Here is a 21,075-nt window from a genome sequence, read left to right as displayed (position 1 = left end):
TTCTTCATGTTTCTGTGAAGACTTAAGAACTTTTTTAAAAAGTAAACAAAGGAATACTTAACAAGTCTACTGAAGTTCTGTCCCAAGAATCTAGTTGCACCCTGTTATGGTTTGGATGTAAGGTGTCCCCCAAAAGCTCATGTGTGAGACAACTGTGGGAAGGTTCAGAGGGGAAATGATGGGAGGTGAGAGCCATAACCCAGTGAATCAGTCCCCTGATGGGATTAACTCAGTGGTAGCTGAAGGCAGGAAGGGTGTGGGCGGGGGGGGGGGTCACTGAGGGTGCGTTTGAGGCGTATATGTTATATTTGGCAAGTGGAGTCTCTTCTGTTTCCTGATCATCATGTGGGCAGCTTCATCCACCACACTCTTCTACCATGATATTCTGCCTCACCTTAAGCTCTGAGGAATGGAGCCTACTGTTCATGGACTGAGACCTCTGAAACCCCGAGGCCCCAAATAAATTTTTCCTCCTCTAAAATTGCTCCTGTTGGGTCTTTCTGTCACAGCAATGAAAAAGCTGACTAGGAAACACCCTAAAACTATAAGATTAGGGAAGAAGTAAGGTCGATATTCCAGAGCAACCCTGCCAATTCTGATTTGAATTATTTTTTCACCGCAGCAACTTCACTGATCCTGCACTGAACATTTGTGTCAATATTGATTTCTTCTCTTACAGAGCTCTAGTGAGCCGGCTATGTTAATACTCCTTTGAGAGTCCTCAGGCAAGCTCAACGGAAACACACTGCATCGGTGACTTTTAAATTTTCAGTTTGGAGGAATGTTGGCCTAGTGATCTGTCATATTTCCAACTGTCTTTACTTTGCCTCATTGGAAGAAATGAATAAAAAGCAGCAAGTTTTTAAATTAGCAATAGATTACTTAAAGGGTCTTTTACAAAAGGAAGGATGTGATCCTTCTGAATGTGATGTAAAATTACATGCTCCTGCTATTCTGTAGTATTTTTTTTAAATTAGGAATTCTTTTAAGTTAATTTAAGTTCAATATTCAGTTTCAAGTAACACATAGTTACTTATACTTAGGGAATAACTATGTGTGTATTCAACGGTTTATACACAGGAACATTTTAGAATTCATGATTCACAAAAAAAGGTAAAATAATTATGATCTGGATATGAAATGTCCCCAAAAGCCACGTATTAAGGTTTTGGCTATGAGCCTGTGGCATTATTAGGAGGTGGTGTGACCTTTGGAGGAGGGTCCTAGGTGGAGCAGGTAGATCACTGGAGTCAGGCCTCTAGAGGTTGTATTTTGTCCCTAGCCCCTTCCTTTCACTCTCTGTGCCACAAGGTGAGCACCTTTGCTCTGCTCTTCCCACCCCACCTTGAGGTTCTGCCTCAGCACAAGTGCACAGTGATGGGGCCAAGTGATCATGGACTGAAACCTGTAAGATCACAAGCTCAAATAACCTTTCTTCTTTTAAGCTGTTCTTCTCATGTATTTTGCAACAGCAGCAGAAATCTGACTAAAGCTATAATAATAATAGTACAACAGTTTGAATAAGCGAAAGTATGTCTAGTCTTTGTAAGCTATAGCCATTTCTTTGTCAGCACTGAATTATGGCTTCAAAAATATTGATTATAACCAAAGTATTTTAATATCATGACAATATTATAGTACCTATAATAAAGACCCTAATTTTTTGTAATAACCCCCTCCCATGAATACACACAGAGACCTATATGCACACAAAAGCATTATTTCAACATATTAAGACTGGTTACTTTAGAAAAAACAAGGATATAATTTATTTCTTATCTATATTTGCTTGCATTTCTCATTTTTATATAGATAAAATTTTTTTGATAATAAAATATATTATTGTATATATGTTTATGTAATGATCTTCTAAATTTTTGACATTTTTATTTATTTGTAACAACTATAGTACACTAGCCAATATTTTCTGTGGATATAAAAAATAATAATATATTAGCCTTTTACTGCAAAGGCAAATCAATGTTTCATGTTTAGGTACAGCATATCTTCTTATTTAGAACCATTAGCATCATCAAACAAAAATAAAATCAGCTTGGTTAAGAACAAAGATAGTCACATTTATTTGAAACAAACTAGGTTTGCCACCTGGGAGACATAAATTCAAGTAGCCTTACATTGTGTTCCCAGGTTAAAAGAAAGTGGCAGCTGTTTTTAAAATCTGAAACTGCAAGAAGTAGTTACCACTTTTGTTGGAGATTATGATTGACACCAGCAAAAGTGAAGTGGAAGTTATCTTGTAAAAAAGGGATGGATACCCCTGAGTCTCTGTGCAGTTGGGAAAAGAGGTTCATCATACATAAGGCCAGTGAAGGTTAACAATGTTTCAGGAAACTGTGGTTTGGTCCAGTCCAAAAGTCACCTCACATGGTGAAGGACACATCTGTATTGCAGTTCAAAAGCAGTCTTCATAGGGATGCACCTGAAACGTGATCCAACCATGGCCTCCCAGCTCCATTTCAAGTGCAATCTATTTTTTGACAGAATATCAAATTGTATGCATTCAGCTGAATTCCCTATGGTGAAAAATAAGGTTTATGAGATCTGAAAATTATCAACATTTACAATTACCAATAGCTTCATCAAAGCATTTTCATAAGCAAATATGTTATCTTTTATATGATTAAATCCTAAAGTAATAGGAAGTAAAAAATATTTAATTTTTCACATTGCAATTATCAACCAAAAAAGAACCAGGCTATAATATAAACAAAGAAAGTGTTTATTCAGGAACAGTAATCATGATTCAGTTATCCAACTAAAAGGGATAAGGTGTGCTCAGACAAAGGACAGGGAAAGGGGAGCTTTTAAGGAATCCAGCAGAAAGATGCTCTGATCTTGATTGCAAGATTGAAATCTTTATGATTGGTTGGTAGGGACTGCAGGTAGAAGGTTTCATAGTAGGATTGTTGCAGGCAATGAGCAGACTGTCTTGTGAGCTGTCAGCTCTGGAGAAGGAGGGGGCTGCCTAGTCAATCACCCACAGCCAATTCATACTTCAAAGAGGCAGATTCAAGATGGAGTTTGTCTGGCTTTAAGCAAATTCCATAAAGGTTTATAAAACAAAAATCACCCTCAACAGTTGTATGTTAAAGAATATTACGCTATAAGCATGTATGACTACATGACCTGTGTGATTCCAAATCATGTACAACCAGAAGAATGAGAAGTTATTCTCCATTTATGTAGGATGTGTCAAAGTGCATTCTACTGTCATGTATAGCCAATTAGAACAAATTAAAAAAGAATATCATTAACTGTACATAGTAGGATTATAATGAATACTATTTTCCTAATTTTCTGAGAATGTTTTTAACCCTATTTTTTATTACCTGTTTTCTAAAAAGTCGAATACTAGAGTTGGATGTGGTGTCCTACACCTGTAGTCTCAACAACTCAGGAAGCTGAGGCAGGACGATGGCAAGTTTGAGGCCAGCCTGGGGACCTTAGTGAAGCCCTAAGAAACTTAATGAGACCCTGTCTCAAAATAAAAAATAAAAAGGGCTGGAGATACGGTCCAGGGGTCAAGCACCCCTGAGTTCAATCCCCAGTACCAAAGAGGGAAAAAAAAGAGTTTAATATTCGAAAAGTCCCTTCATCTGAATGATAGAACATGGTGTTCCGGTCCTAAGTAAAAGCAGATGAAGTATTCTAGCTCATTGCCTTTCATTTAGTTAGAAATAGAAAAGGCCATTCAGCAACGTCTCCATTTTCTTTCTTACAGTTCTTTCTCTCCATCTTAAATCTAGTAGGTACAGTGCTCATAAAATCTTTTTTGCCAGAACCGTAGAGTGGAGGTGAAAAGGAGGAAGTTAGTGGTGTCATAGTCTTACTCATGAATGTTCGGAAATACACGTTAAATGGCAGGTTTTAGGTCACTGGGGTCAGGTCTAGAGGCTGTGGCAGCTTTGTGGAGTGAGCCTGGTGTCCAGGACAATGACTCCTGCACTGTTCTAAAGCTTCCTCCACCTACTTCAGCTTAGTGACCTTCCACTTCCCTTGAACCACACAAACAACCGCAATCTAGACTGCAATAAACAGGGATAGAGTGGAAAGGACAGGGGTCACAGATGCAGAAGGATGTGATTTTAGTGTGCTTGACACTCACTTTCTCTGAGCTCATTTCCTCATCTATTAAAGAGGAATAACAGTAGGTATCTTAGAGTAAGGCTGTTATTAGAGATTATATGTAAGCTGACACTCGGTGTGCATTCTGGAAATGATAGTCTTAGTTGATATTGTTCTTATTACTTATCATCACCCAGAATTCAGAAATATGTAAATCATGAAATAATTTAGTTTCTCTGATAATAGCTTTTTTGAAAAATATTTTCTATTTGAATCCAAGGAATTCTAGCCCATCTCATCCCTTCTTCTAAATCTCATTTCAACTTCCCGTTCCCTTCTTTGAGTTATTCTTATAATATTTGCATACCTATTTTCAATTTAAGTGTTCAATTTGGCTGGTCACAGTGGTGCACACCTGTGATTCCAGTGGCTCAGGAGGCTAGAGGATCACAAGTGCCAGGCCAGCCTCAGCAACTTAGCAAGGTCCTAAGCAACTTAGTGAGGCCCTAAGCAACTTAGCAAGACTCTGTCTCAAAATTTCAAAAAAAGTAAATAAAAAGGGCTGGGGATGTGGCTCAGTAGCTAAGCATCCCTGGGTTCAATCCCTGGTACCAAAAATAAATAAAAAAACATTCAATTGGTCTTGCTTTGGCCCCTTCTTCTGTATAACATACCTCAGCCTGAACTGTTGAGTCCTGCTTTCCAGTCCTTCCATTTATCCCACCACCTTCCCTGTAGTTAAAGTCATCACCACCCACTGTTTCCATGGCCTGAAAACTGATACTCCTTTGTGCCCTCTCTTTTCCTTGATCTATCAGGGACTCCTGTGGGTTCTCTGTCCAACCCATGTCCTCCCTCTGTCTGTCCCTCCCCAGGGCCAGCCTGCACCGGCCACCTCAGCCAGCAGCAGCTCTCATCTGCACTGCAGTGGCCCCCTCCCTGCTTCTGCTCCCACTTCTCAGTATCCAGCCTAACCCAGATCTGCCCACCCCACAGGTTAAAATCCTCCAGTTGTCATGATTACCACTTCCAGACCCCTCACCACGGCCTTCAGGTGTGAGCCGACCTCTGTCTTCATCTCTCAACTGGGTTCTCTTCCTTCTCTGTGGCCCTGTCACCGACCTCTTTCTCTTTCTGTCCCTTGAGCACCCCAAGCTCACTGCCACCTCTGGGCCTCTGTGCGAACTCCCTGTCTTCCTGGAACTCTCCCCACAATTTTATTGTGCTGTTTCCTTCTCAGGGACCAGGAAGCTCAGAGGCCCCTCCTGAGAGAGGCTTTCCCTGACCTTCTGGAACCTCTGCTCCATGATCTTCTTCAATCTTCAGTTTTATTCATAGTGGTGCTTTGTAAGTTTAAATTTAAATACCTGTTATCATGTTTTTAAACCTTGAACCACTAAAATGCAAGCACCAGCAGGGTGGACAAGTTCACTGTCTGATTGTTACTGTATTTTCACCCTCTGGAGCCTGGTTTGGTAAATATTTGTTGGGTTAGTGAAGGAATGCAGGAAAGGGAAGTACAGATGGAAGTGTGGGAGGATGGAAAGTCTCATGTCCAAATTCTGGTGATTCTTTAAAATTTTCACCATCCTTGTGACAAGCTAAGTTATCTTTGCTTCTCTCAGGGTTGGAGAGGGACCTTGTCCCCTTAACCAGAGGTTTTTTTCCCACTGGAACAGGAAGAAGAGGATGAGACAAAAATGGTATCACTACTACTTTTAAGAGAAATTTGATTAAAAAAAATCTGAAGTCAGATATTATTGATGCCCTATACTAATTCATGACTGAGTGCTTCTCTTTTTAAACTGTGGTGTGTTTTTAAAGAAGACTGCTTTCTCTGACTGGGATCTTATTTACTTCGACAAAGTTAACATTTAACTGATCCCCAGTTGGAGGTAAGGACAGTGGGAGAGCCAGACGATGAGGGTACCAACTAGTGACTGAGGTCAGAGCCAACAGGGCAGAGTCATATTTACCACATTGAAGTTAAAACCTGACTTCAAATCCCCATATTTTACCTTTTATCTACATGAACTTGAACAGCAACAATAGAGAACACAAGTCTGCATCATCCTGGTTTTAAGCCAGTTTAAGCCCTGGGTCTGCTGTGTAAGCACTTTATGAGACAGGCAGGGATCCACAATTACTTCATCTTGTCTCTTCGTTTTTGTACTCGTGAAAAGGGCATACATACTTCATAAAGCATAAAAGGATTAAATGAATCAATAATCTAGAAATCTCCCCACTATGATTTTCGAGCATGGCATGTCTTGTTCTGTGAAAATGCAGCCTCATTACTTTTAAGAAGCTGTCATGTGGCCATGTCACTTCCAAGTGAGAAGACCATGCCAACTTCCAGTATATTGAAGTGCTCATGATGTAAGATGCCTGCATTTGTTTTTGAACCCAGGACCCTCTGGACCAGCTGTCCGTCCACCTGCAGATTACCCAGGAGGCTTGCCTATGGGATAGTACAGTCCACAGCTGCCCAGCACCTTCTTCTTGTTCCAGCCAACTTGGTAGTACCCATCCTGTCCAGTATCAGTTTGCATGTATCCTCTGTTGAATCAGCTCACTCCCATTCCGTGGGTGCCACGACCATCTCCCATGCATGGAAGACTTAGCTCAGTTACTCCACACAAATATGAATTATTTTCACATGAAGAGTGACCACGGGGCTCCAGTAAAATATAAAAGACTGGATATTGTGAATAAAGGAGGCAATCAGAGACACCAGAGCCCAGCTTCTGGGATGAGGAATGGTGGCGCTCATTGAAGAGGGACATTGAATATGAGAGGCTTTGGTGAATATTGTCTTTATAAAGGACTTGGGTTGACTTTTAAGATGGTCCAGATATCATCTGGAAGGAAAATAGAAAAAAAAACAGGAGTAAAGAAAAGCTCTTGGTTGCTAGCTCAGTTACCTCGTTCCTGGCAGTAGTGGTGGCTGTCAGAGCAGGCAACAAAGAAGGCCACTAACAGCTTAGTCATAGAGGGCTTCCACCTGTGATTTCCTTCTCCATTGCAAGTTTCATCAGCTACTTCACTCCCTTAAACACCTGTTTTCCAAATACAAACAGGTGTATCCCAAGCAATTGTAGCTGCCCACCATGTTTCCATACAAATATTATGGAGCCATGCTGACACCTAGATCAGAAATGAGAGGAACAGGCAGATTCGGTGAACCAAATGCTATAAACTCCAAGAATTTACTGGAGACAAAACTTGTATTAAATTACTCTCTTTATAAAATAACTATAAAGCACACATAGAGACATTAAAATGCTAGAGCAAACCTCTTTACTGTGTCAAAATTTAGGAATTTTATTCTTAATAGATTTGTTAGATCTTTTTCATACTTGTAGGTAAATATAGGAATTTGTCCTTGCAAATCTGACATCTCCTAGACCATTTCTCTTTCTTTTAAAATGGTAGTTTTTAAATTGCTCAAGTTAAAAAAAATAGTTGTTCCCATTCTTCTATTACCCTGACAGAAGTTAAATAAAAGATAAAATGTTTTCACTTTTCTCTTCTTATATGTGTTTTGAGTTTAAAAAAAAAATAACAAGAAGAATGAAATAAAAATGATATAAGCTTTGGAGTCAATGTGTTTTCAACTCTGGCTCTATCTTAGTAGTTCTGCAACCATGAACATATTTCTTAACCTGTTGGTGCTTCAATTTATCACAAATAAGATAGTGCTACCTATCCCTACCTTGTTGGGCAGCTGTAAGAACTGATGATGTGTAATACAATGCTAGCACATGGTACTGAATGGGTGACGGCTAGATTGAATGTTACCTAGTTGAAATGCCTCTTTGGTTGTAAGTGACAGGTGAATGCCCAGTAATTTTCCTCTATCTTCCCCAGACATCTGAGATCTCATGTATGGATTCTTAGGATTCCTTAGGGGAACTCTGTTCAATATAGCAGAATCGTTTCTAAGTGTTGGCTTTGCCAATTAGTCTACTAACTTGTCAAAAGACTGCTTCTTAACCATCATATTTGGATAGAAATTGCCTATATTAAAGGGCTTTGGTTATCAGGATATTTTGTTCATCAAAGGACATTTTAATCAGCAGTAAATGTTTTTACTTTTTAGACTTAGGACTTTAAAATCCTCAAAACTTTTTAAAAAGATACTAAACCATTTTAGTGGCCACTTTTAAAAAATGTTTTTATTAATACACAATAGTTACACATAATGTTGGGGTCCATTTTGACTTAATCATAAATGCACGGAATATAATTTGCTCCAATTCAGTTCCCAATGTTTCCACTTGCCTCCCCTTCTCCTGCCCCTATTCCCCATCCTCTACTCCATAACCTTCCTTCTATTTATTTATTGTTTTTTTAATTGGTGCTCTGTAGATACACATAAAGGTGGCATTCACTGTGGCATATTCAGATATGCACATAGTGACCACTTTTGAAAAGATTTAAGATATGTTTATATCCCCTCCCCTGACTGTGTTTTCATACACAGAAAAGTCTTCCTTAGTCAGGCACAGACTGCATTCTCTCTACCTCCTGTAATCAAATATGTGATGGGAATGTCATGCCGAGAAAAGTCACTTGCAGTTTTATTTATTTTAATATCTATTTTTTCAACAAGTTATTTCATTTTCTCATTAACTTGTTCAAAAAAATATTTAAGGAAATAAAATATTTTGGTAAATTTTACCTGCCCAAGAATTAGTAGTGACATAAAATTGTAGAAGACCTAATCAATCTGTCTTCTAGTAGGTTTTGTATCTTCTCTTCCATTAAAACGTTCTCAAGTATGACAGATAAAGGGCCATCAAATTTCCATCTTGGGAGTGATGACCAGACAAAAGTTAGACAAAAATTTCCTCTAATGGTACTCCCAACCTCCCTTCCATGTTCCCCATCCAGAATGCTTCCATTCCTTTTCCCTAATCCCATTCACATGTTCCTGTCCTCTTAGACTCTCCCCTTATGAAAGACCCTGGAATTATTAGCTTGAGTGAATTAAATTAGAATGGTCATCTCTCAGAGCTACATGTGAAATAACATAAAATTGTCCAACATTGTAGGAGGCCTTCCCTGGTGGATTTACCTTCCTTAAACCATTGAGAAAAATTATAATCTCTACAGTTGGTCCATGTGCAGACATCCTGGACTTCCAAATTGTGTTTGTTAATTTACTCTACCTGAGATAACCAACTGACAAGAGAAAAGTGAAGTTAAAACTCAGAGTTTTGGAGGTTTCATTTTATGATCATTTGTTCCCATTTCTTTGGGCCTATGTGGAGGCAGCATATCATGGCGGAAGAGCAGGGTAGAATAGCATGCACACCTCATGGCTAGGAAACAAAAGGGAAGAGGAGGAGAAAAGTAGGATTTTATGATCCTCTTCCAGTTACCTAGAGACCTCCTAGTAGGTCCTGCCTTTTAAATTTTCTAGCACTCCCTAGTAATGTCAAGGTGGGGATCAAGATTTTAACATATAGACCTTTGGGAACATTTCAGGTCCAAAGCAACTCCAGTCTACTGGTGGCATATCAGAGACCAGTGAGGCCCACCAAGGTAGGAACAGCCCACGTAAACAGCTACTTCAAGATACTGACACTGGCCGGGTGTGGTGGCACACACTTGTAATCCCAGCAGCTTGGGAGGCTGAGACAGGAGGATCTCGAGTTCAAAGTCAGCCTCAGGAATAGTGAGAGTGTAAAGCAACTCAGTGAGAACCTGTCTCTAAATAAAATACAGGGCTGGGGATGTGGCTTAGTGGTTGTGTGCCCCTGAGTTCAATTCCTGGTAACAAACAAACAACAAATAACCTGACACTGTAGCAAGCTGATGTTTCTGATATTTTAGACAAATGTATTGGTTTCTTACAGTGGATCTAGAGGAAACATTCTTATTGGACAATTCTTTTCATATCCCTCAGATCAAATAAAGATAAGCTAATTTCAGTTAATAAAATACATTTTTAGAATTTAATTTGTTATAAAACTTTTATCATCAATTTCTTTTCTAAGGCTAACCTGTTTTAATTCTGTCATTACTCTCTCTTAATTGCTTGTTATCTGCCAATAGTTGTTCCAGAATTTTGAGATTCTGCAAAGTATATACAATTCTGCAGTGGTCAGCAATATTTTAGTCAGGTGGAAATTTACATTATTGAATACCCAGTTCTTTTTTTATATTGATCTCTTTCTGGTGATATAAGAGAAAAGACTGTCCTCCAGAAATTAATGTGGGGAGTTATTATATTTAGTTTTATATATTTATAAGTCTTATAATCATTAGCTTTAGTCTGAAAAGAATTTTGTACATTATATGGGCAATCCCTCGGGTACGCTTAATCTATCTACCCATAATTTACCTTTCACAGATAAAGAAAAGAAGGAGCAGAAAAATGAAGTGAATTACTAGGTTTACTGAAATCCAGTCCAATGTCTTTTCTTTCAAAGTAGGAAGGCATGAATTTGGACACATGAATTCTACCCTGTGCTCATCAATGAAGTTTTGCTTGAAGCTGTAGCTCTACAAACTCATTCCTCCACAACACAAGGCCTTCAAATCTTCTTGGTTCCTTTTTCTATGTTAATTAGTAATGACCCTGATCATCTTAACAAATCAACAACTTATCACACAGTGTATAATTTCATTAAAATAGCTTTGTAATTAAAGTTCTGAATAGAAGTAATAAATAAGATCTGCTTTATACAAGACACATTTAATCTTTTATGAAAAATATTATCTTGCTTTGAGATTAAAATAAATATTTTCAATATTAAAGGATATTAATACTTAAATGAGATTAAAACGAATGTCTTCAATATTAAACCACATCAATACTTAAATGAGATTTAAACAAATATTTTCAACCCTAAATGATATTAATATTCATAAGGTAATGGAATATTTTGATGTTGCAATCAGTCGTGTGTGTTTCAACTGAATTTTAATTTTTTTTTTTAGTTGTAGATGGACACAATCTCTTTATTTATTCATTTATTTTTATGTGGTACCGAGAATTGAACCCAGCGCCTTGCACGTGTGAGGCGAATGCTCTACCACTGAGTTAGAGCCCCAGCCCCCTCAAATGAAATTTTTAAAAAAATATTTTTCTTTTTCCATACACCCTGAAAAATGATTCAGTAAGCCTCATTGAGGCCAGTTTTAACAGCTAATTATTTAAGATAGTTTTCTCATTTTATCTCACAGTGATGACAAAGTTTGAAAATAATAACAGATATGATATTAAAAACAGTGCAGACCAGATGGTTTACATGGTAAATGAAGACACCGATGACTTCACCAGGAATGCTTATTGGACGCTAAGGCCCTTCGTCCTCAGGGTCATTGACTTCATGGGACAAGAGATCATGACGATGCAGAGACCTTTCCGATGCACCTGCTGCTACTTCTGCTGCTCCTCAGCCAGGCAAGAGGTAGAGAAGAGCAGTCTCAGCCATTGTCTCTTCCTGATCCAGCCTCCACCATGTGGTGTGGTCCTTCCAGGGCTCCACGGGAGGGATTCTCCCTGGCTCTGCTCATCAAAGGAAAGAAGATGGCAGGAGAAGGAAGCCACATCCTCTCACTTGTGAAGAATTACACAGGGATTTTTCTTGCAGTTCCTTCTCTTCAAGTGCTTGTTGGTGGCTTAAGCTCAAATAAAGGCTATATGGGCCATGACTCCATTTCTGTCAGTTGTGTCTACTGAATTAGAAGTCTGTGCAGATCAACAGCAGTCACACGTATATTGAAATGCACCCACATATTCCTGGGCAAGATGATACTAACCATAGTCATAATTGGAAAAGACTTAAGACGTGGAATTAGAATGCAAATGTGCTGAGTTAAATTTGCTGATTTTTCTATTACCTGTCAGTTCTAGAAAAGTTATTTGCTACAGGAAAAAGGAAAGCAGTTTTAGTGAGCAGCCAATCAGAGTCTGAATTGTGAATACACCCCTTGCATAAATTTGTCCTATTTACTTAACATCTTTGGGCTTCAGTGAACTTGTACACAAAGGTGCATAGAAATACTTTACAGAATTCCTGGGATATTTAAAATGCATGTTATGCTAAGTATCAGCATTTACTAAATGTTAATTAATTCAGTCCTCCTTGTGCTTTGACTTCTTCAGTTATAAAATGGAGATGTGAGTACTATTACTTAGGATTGTTTTAAGAATTCAATAAAAAATAAATATTAACTGCTCAGAACAGCACCTGGCTGTTCAAGAATGTTAGTAATCGTTCCTAGATGTTTTGCTCCCTTCTTACCACCGACTTGTAATACCAGCTTTATATTTGAGATGGATCTTCACTACTGTCCTTGATTCTTTTAAATATACTAGAAATTTTCTTCATATTCATTACCTGAGTTTTCTTCTCGTATCTTATATGTGTAACTTTACAACATTACAGGAAGCCGTGAGGTTGTAAGCTAACCAAAATTGCAAACTTGGGGATGAGGCTGTAGCTCAGTGGTACAGTATGTGCTTAGCATAAGCCAGGCCCTGAGTTCAATGCCCAGATCCACAAAAAGAAATTACAAACTTTCCAAAATTATGGAAAACTTATCCCACAGTACTATCTGGATCTCATTCTGATTTCTATAGCTTAACTTGTATTCATGCATGTCTGTGTGTATTTAAGTCTCTTCAGTCTTATCAGCTGCATGGATTCCTGCATCCATCACCATAATGCAGATATTGGTAGCTCTGTGTCTCGACAATCTCCTTCTATAATCACAGGTACCAGAATACTGAAAAGTCAGTTGACTACTTTTAGCAAATAATAAACAGGCCTGTTTTGTATTTGAGGGGAAATATGACCTCTTTCCTGCAGGTTCCTCCCTGTGGGGATAACCACGGAGAAATGGCTGAGTAAAGTGTGGCCAGGACCTTGACTTTCAGCACATGCAGCAAGACGTTCAGTAGAGCAAGACACACATGCAGTGCTACCTCTCCAAATGGTAATTTCCCTGATCCTTAAATGAGTAAGAACACAGAGATTTTGTGAAGTGCGTATGTGGCATCCAACTTCTTCCGCTGTTTCATTTGTAGTTGGATATACAGTGTCCTCTTGGTGTCACTCTTGGCTTTTGGGCAGAATACTGGAATCTGTGCAGGGCTTCTTATAGCATCCACAAATAAGGAGCAAGAGAATGCGTACGCCCAACCTGTGGCTGTGGCTGGGGCTCTGCTTCTCAGTGAAACCAGCACCCACATAATACTCAGCATTTTCTGTAAATGGATTGACCAACTAAATCATGCTATGCAGTGGGCAGGTTTATAGTATCACTTATAAAATGCTTATTGTAATGGAGAAGTTAACTAACTAGCTGTCGTAAGATAACTTGCAAACAATTGCTGGTACATGGTATTTTTCCAAAAACGTGAGCTCCTTTTTCAGATTGACAAAAAGAGTAAGACAACACTAAAAATATTAAACCTCTGAGAGACATATCCAACCTAATGTTTTTATTTACATCTGACTGTATGTAATTCACCATGCCAAAGATTTCCAGGGTGGGAATGTAGGTCCTGGATAATCAAATGGCCTAATACTTTATCACAGATAAAGAGCACTCATAAGACGGGGGTAGAAGTCTGTTTAGGTACACAACAATAAAACTGTAAAATTCATAATGGGTTACATTATAGATTTTTCTTTGCTTAAAAAGTATTTCATTGTTACCTCAGTTGCTATGGATAATTCCTTATTTCTCCACAAATGTAACAAAATACATTCCCAGAAATGTCTGCTGGATTTCTTAAAATTCCTCTCTGAATGCCTTACAATACATCATAACTCACTATATATATTCATTAAACTGATTATTTCTCATTTCATTTCATTATGCCACCAAATATTGCTTATGTAATAAAAACTTTATTGTAGGCAACAGAGTGTGTAGGTGAGTCTTGTTCTGGGGAGGAGGAAGTACATTATCCCCATGACCAATTGACATTATGATACTTGTCCTAAGCAAGTGGTAGGGTCCTATTTGAGATACAGAAGTCTTTTGGTGTCTTCAGATAACCTAAAGGGGACACAGTCTATTTAGTCCACAAAATCTTATGTGATCCTATGGATTTCACGAAATGCACAGTAATTTGTGTTCATACTTCTCCACGAGTCTTCCTAAAAAAAAAAAAAAAAAAAAAAGAGACTCTCTGATCCTAAACTTTTACCACACTGAGAAAAATTTAGAAATTAATTCAAATCATACTTTTTGCAGTGAGCTCCTCCTAGTGCCTCATTTGAGAATGAACAAGGAACCCCGGCATAAGAACTGTAAGATATGCCCTAGCTTAGCTACTAACAGGTTGCAACCTGCTTAAACCTTCTTGGCCATAATTCCCTCATTTGAAATTATGTTATCACTGCATTCTTTTCTGGCATTGCAATTATGCCATCTCAGTGTAAGCTTCTAATTTGAAGAAGAAAACATTTACTTTCACAACTTCTAAGCCTAGTCAAGTCACATTTTCACCTTCTAGATCAAAGCCCTTGATGGTGTAGCTCAAGGGCATATCAGCAGTATTGTCTGGAGTTCAATGGCTGCTGTGAGCAATGGCCAATGCCAGCCACCTTGATGTCCATCTCCCACTGGACCTGGGTGAAGAGAGGAAAGCCATGATTTCAGACCTTGCTTTCTTATTATGAGCCTGTCATTTTTGAGTTATCCTACGATTATTTTTCTCATAAGAACCAGTATATAAGTGGGATATGATAGCACATGCCTGTAATCCCAGCTACCTGGGAGGCTGAGTAAGGAGAATAGAAAGTTCCAGGCCACTCCCAGCAACTTAGCAAGGCGCTATTTCAAAAAATAAAAAAATTAAAAGGACTGGGGGTGTGGCTTAGTGGCAGAGCACCTTAGGTTCAATCCTCCCTACCAAAAAAAAAAAAAAAGTCAGTACAGCATATAGTGAAAATAGTACACTTGGGAACTAGTATACCTCCTGATTGGTTCCCATGACTTGTTCACTTACTAGTTACATGACTTGTTAATCAGGTTTATTGAAAAGTCGAGTGTGTAAATTTTAGTTGTGTATTCACCTCCACCTAAGTCAAAACCAATATCTGAAACTTCAAGATAGTCAATGAACATTCATGGAATGAATAAATGACTAAATGAATGAAAAGTCCCAGTACTTGTAAGATACTGTGCTAGGTATTTAATGAGACAAGAAGATGAATGGGATAAGACTCTATCCTTCACCAAGTATAGAGCAAGTAAATATATACTTACAGCACATAGCTGAACAAAAATCACTCACTAGAATAAATTTAAATTAATCAGCTGCACATCAATATCACTTGGTTCTCAAAACCACAAGGTAGGGTAGGTGGTAGTGGTAGGGCTGGGGTGACTTTGACACGTGATCCTGAGGTAAAAACTGTATTCAACCATGTTTACATCTTAAAATATATACCCAGGTGATGTTTTCTGAATTCTGAAGAGTTAAAATATGTGTACACCAAGATAGACACATGGTATTTATAAAGAAAATAATTTTTACTGAAAACATACATGAGTATAGCTTAAAAATAAACAAAAAGTAAATAGCAAATCCCAGATACACATCTTGAAATTATTAAGTATAATAGTTTTCCTTCAATTTTCTCATAGTTCTTAGTTCTGCTGCTTCTCAAGAGAGAAGCCAACTATGTGAAATGACCTATTTCTGAGATTGCTAGGTTTAAATCAAGATTTGATTCCAGGCCAGATAGATATGTATCTGGCATATTTGGAGAAAACACAACATAAAATAAAATAGGTGGAGTAATATGAACAATTGCCTGTAATACAATAATGATAATGGTGATGCTGATATTGGTATGAACACCTACTCCTTTACTCCTTTTTAGTGTTTCACAGATATATATATATATATATATATATATATATATATATATATATATATATGTATAGGTGTAGTTATGATTCTAGCTACATTCCATATATACATGCATTTTACTTTTATAAAAAGCCTATGAGATAGATTAGCATGATAACCCCCATCGTAGTGATGAGAAAGTATTCTGCACAAGCTCATCAGTTCCTTATATGTCCATGAACTCATTGTTTGATACTGGCTGCACCCTAAACCTTCATACCCTGTACTTCTCTTATCTCTGTGTGATTTGGGTTACTTTGTGTGCTAATAAAGAAACACAGAGGAAAGGAGAAGATGGTGGGGGCAATCACCACATGTGTTTTGAAGTTCAGGGTGATGGCTGGGAGCATGTGAGGTGTAAAGGAGGTCCTGTCTACAATGAGCTCTCTCCAAATAAGTTTGCCCTTGTTTCTAGGGTGCCCCAGCAGTACTGATAACTAAAACCCACTTTTTTTAAGTAAGCAATTTTTATTGAAGTTTAAATTGTAATATAGAAATACATTTCAACACCAACGAAGAGAAACTTTATGGCACCAAATTTTTTTTCTATTATACCGGGACATCTTGTTACTCAATGTATAATTTTCATTTTTCTAGGCTTTGTTTCACATAAATTTCTGCAAGTTTCCAGTGTTAGAAGCCTGAAGTATTTTAGGAGAAAAGAAAAAAATAAATCAGTCCTCCAGCCATGAATGTCAGCAATCTACTGGGATATTATTCCAAAACAAAATCCACCTTGAGACTAAGTCTTCCATAGCAATTCAAAACATTAGGTGCTGTGGTCAGTGAAGACTCAAACAGATCAGGCTGATTGAAAGTTTCCTCAATGAAACAATCAATCAAAAGCATGCTTGAGATACAAGTCAAAATAGTGTTCCAACCATTTGATTTAAAACCAAGTAGATTTTATGTTTATAAACAGTTTTTTTTTAGTTTTGCTCATGTTTTGTTTATAATTACAGAAGGAACAAAGCATTATCACTGCTCAATTCAGAAATTATTAAGAAAATATTGTAAGTACAAGAAGTATAAAGTCTAGCCCGGCTTGGTGGTGTACACCTGTTATCCCAGCAGCTCAGGAGGCTGAGGTAGGAGGATTACAGGTTCAAAGCCAGCCTCAGCAACTTAGCAAGGACCCAAGCAACCTAGTGAGACCCTGTCTCAAAACAAAAAAATGAAAAGAGCTAGGGAGGTGGCTTGGTGATTCAGCACCATTGGGTGCAATCCCTGGTAAAAGAAAGAAAGAAGGAAAGAAGGAAAGAAAGAAAGAAAGAAAGAAAGAGAGAGAGGGAAGGAAGGAAGGAAGGAAGGAAGGAAGGAAGGAAGGAAGGAAGGAAGGAAGGAAGGAAGGATCTAAGTAATTTTGCTGTGTATCTAAAAAATTCCAACTCTTGAAAGCCTATATTGCTAGTCATTTCCTGCTGAATACTTTTGGAATTTTTAGTTTTATTTATCTATCCTTACATTCTGCTACATGTTAATATAAGAATATCCTGGGCAGTTTCCCTTCTGGGCGGTCATTATGTTGGTCCTATGAAGGTCATGGTGAAAGGAAGATGACACAGGAATAGTCGAAGTCATAGCGCCCACTTGACAGAATGTGTCAGTCTTCAGATGGAACAGCCCTGATTATGCTTTGAACCAAAGTTCACAGTATACTATGAGTGAAAATTAGTGGCAATAGCTATTTAAAGCAAAAGTTAAAGTGGATGATCCAAGTTGACAGGACTTAATGAGTCCAGGACAACCTAGATGCTAAATCTCCCTACTTATCTACTTAGTGATAAAAATCCTTTTATATCACTACTTAGCAAAGTTAGTAAAGGCATGGTTCTCCATTATAAGCTAATCTCACCTATTAAAGAACAGAGTATAGCATACAGTATACAGTTCAGTCAGTGCATCTCAATCTGTAACTCTCTATGGGCCCTTCCTGATAGTCAACATTCAAGATGCTTAAGTTTTCTTTGTTGAAAACTTTTAATGTTGTCACTTGCCTTCCAGAAGTTTCCATGCCAATAAAAAAGAGACCAAATTAGCATGCCCTTAAACCAAGAGCGCTTCTTTCACTTTCCACCTGGGGTATAAGGTTGGTCCCAAAGCCCACAGTTTAAGTGTGTTGCTTCATTTGTGGGGCTGGGAGGAAGACACAATGTTGAGGGAAGAAATCAATTAAAGGACTACAAATGCAAAAACACTAATTAAAATTAATACCCCAAATGAGTAACTGGAATCATTGTCTTAAAGACTTAACCTGTGAATGAAAAATTTAATTGCTTCTGAAAAAAAAAAACTGTATGAATTAGAAACTGGTTTCCTTAACAGTGGAGGTAACTGGGTATATGTTTCTGACAGCAATTTAATAGAACAGTCCCAAATGATTAGGCTGAGGCCAATACCTAGTAAGGACAAAAGCCTCTTCTGTGGGGAATTTTGAATAATACTTGCAGAAATATTATGACATGCATAAACTGAACTGAATTGTTTTCACAAATGTGGTGATGTTTTACATAGTAAAATGTTTTTTTCTGCATGTACTTCAATTTCACAGCAAGAGTGGCATAGAACACCTAAACACAGAACATTCATGCAAGAGAGCTAACTCCTTGATGTAATAATGCATACACTTCAAAATGATTATGCTGTCCTTCATCTACCGCTTTCTGCATCTACAAGGTGGTGGTTAGGGAAAGCATGGCCCCCAGTATCAATATCTAGAAAGCAGCCACCACTTATGTGTGTTCTCTTTTAGTATTTTTTCTTCATCAAATCTTCTGTTGTTGCTGCTTCTTAGCAAAAATAGCTAAAAACAAAATTGTAACCATTGAACACAGCACTCTGGCAACCAAGATATTTAAAACCTTCAGTCTTCTGGGGTGAGAGAGGAAAGCCCTATGCGGCATTTAAAACTCTGATGGACCAAAAGTGGTCACAAATTTTTGTGGCTTGAGGTTTTCCCAACCTTCTTGATAAGGTCACTGTAAGAGGTCTGACTTAAGTTTGTTTCAAAGCTCACATAAGAAAATTCTGGTTCTGGAGCAATATGAATAGTCCAATAAACTCTGTCCGATTTCATTCCCTTCACTGAAAACCCATGAGGATTGAATCGTGTGGTGTCAATGACAAACCTGTTATGAGGTCACAAATTCCACTCTCACAGGGATATCCTTTGCAGTAATGCTATCTTTCATGTAAAACTGGTCTATAACTTCTGGGTCAAACACACTCATCAAGATTTCCAGGGTTTGGTCTGGTTGCCTTGTTACCCAGACGGGTAATCCCATGTATACAAGTACCAATGATCAGAATTCATATGTCCCAGAAAATATGTGGCACCATTTGGGAAAATTGCATTAAGAAGCCCTATTTCTTCCTGGAAATCCCAGGATGGGTGTCCTTGGTAAGGAGGCTTCATAAAATTCTTCCAAGAATTAAATAAACTTTCAACTAAGTCAAAACCACTGTAATCCCTAGCAAGCTTCCACAGGGGACCAATGCTTTCAGCAAGAGAGTGGTATCACATATCTTCAAAATGAAAGAGCTCTTGGACACAACCATGCTACTCTCTGAGTACATAAGCTTCCTGCTTGACTTAGGACTGTCATTGCACACCTTTCAAAAGTACATCCCATTCAGATCCTGGAAGAGTGACAAGATCCCCCAGACCCTCGGTTTGCAGCAGGGTGCTGCCAGGAGAAGCAAACCTCCACCAGCTTCTTGGTCCCTTGAATAAATGTACAGCTTCCATTACTGTGAGAAGGTGACCAACCAACAACCACAGAAAATCAACTAAGTTAAACCTCTTCTCCTGCCACTGCCGGGGATTGTTCCAGCTGTACTAAAGTTTAGTTTCCTCTTTTTTTGCTATAATTTTATGTAAATTTTTTAAAAATGTTTTTTAAAATTTTGTGTGCACTTGCACATGCGTGTGAGCAAACGTTGAACTCAAGTCTATTGGAAAGAGAGGCAGATACAGTTTAGTCGCTCTCTCTCTTTTTTTTTAATATATGGCAGCAGAATGCATTACAATTCTTATTACACATATAGAGCACAATTTTTCATATCTTTGGTTGTATACAAAGTATATTAACACCAATTAGTGTCTTCATACCTGTACTTTGGATAATAATGATCATCACATTCCACCATCATTAATAACCCCATGCCCCCTCCCTTCCCATCTAACCCCTCTGCCCTGTCTAGAGTTTATCTATTCCTCCAATGCTCCCTATCCCTATCCCACTATGAATCAGCCTCCTTATATCAAAGAAAACATTTGGCATTTGGTTTGGGGGGATTGGCTAACTTCACTTAGCATTATCTTCTCTAACTCCAAACTCCATCCATTTACCTGCAAATGCCATGATTTTATTCTCTTTTATTGCGAGTAATATTCCATTGTGTATATATGCCACATTTTTTTATCCTTTCCTCTACTGAAGAGCATCTAGGTTAGTTTCACAGTTTAGCTATTGTAAATTGTGCTGCTATAAACATTGATGTGGCCATGTCCCTATAGTATGCTGTTTTTAATTCCTTTGGGTATAGACCGAGGAGAGGGATAGCTAGGTCAAATTTGGTTCCATTCCCAATTTTCCAAGAAATCTCCAAACTGCTTTCCATATTGGCTGCACCAATTTAAAGTCTCACCAGCAGTGTATGAGTGTGCCTTTCCCCCCACATTCTCGGCAACACTTATTGTTGTTTGTAGTCATAGTAGCTGGCATTGTGACTGGAGTGAAATGGAATTTTAGAGTGGTTTTGATTTGCATTTCTCTAATTGCTGGTGATGATGAACATTTTTTCATATATTATTGATTGATTGCATATTATCTTCTGAGAAGTGTCTGTACAGGTACTTTGCCCATTTTTTGATTGGGTTATTTGTTTCTTGGTGCTTAGCTTTTTGAGTTATTTATATACCCTAGAAATTAGTGCTCTATCTGATGTGTGAGGGGTAAAGATTTGCTTCCAAGATGTAGGCTCTCTATTCACCTCACAGATTGTTTCTTTTGCTGAGAAGAAACTTTAGTTTGAGTCCATCCCATTTATTGATTCTTGATTTTAATTCTTGTGCCACAGGAGTCTTATTTAGGAAG

At 38.1% G+C, this 21,075-nt stretch overlaps 1 pseudogene across 1 annotated transcript; it reads right to left on the bottom strand.

The window, feature by feature from the left end:
- Nucleotides 1–18,741: 18,741 nt before the first annotated feature.
- On the bottom strand, nucleotides 18,742–19,724 carry LOC308659017 (S-adenosylmethionine decarboxylase proenzyme-like; annotated as a pseudogene). Its single transcript has one exon. The product of its transcript is annotated as an S-adenosylmethionine decarboxylase proenzyme-like (transcript).
- Between the last annotated feature and the right edge of the window lie 1,351 nt (nucleotides 19,725–21,075).

Source organism: Spermophilus citellus, assembly GCF_964194105.1.
Source record: "Spermophilus citellus genome assembly, chromosome: 10".
NCBI lineage: Eukaryota > Metazoa > Chordata > Mammalia > Rodentia > Sciuridae > Spermophilus > Spermophilus citellus.
Note: the sequence above shows the minus strand (reverse complement) of the source record. Positions and strands in the feature narration are given on the sequence as shown.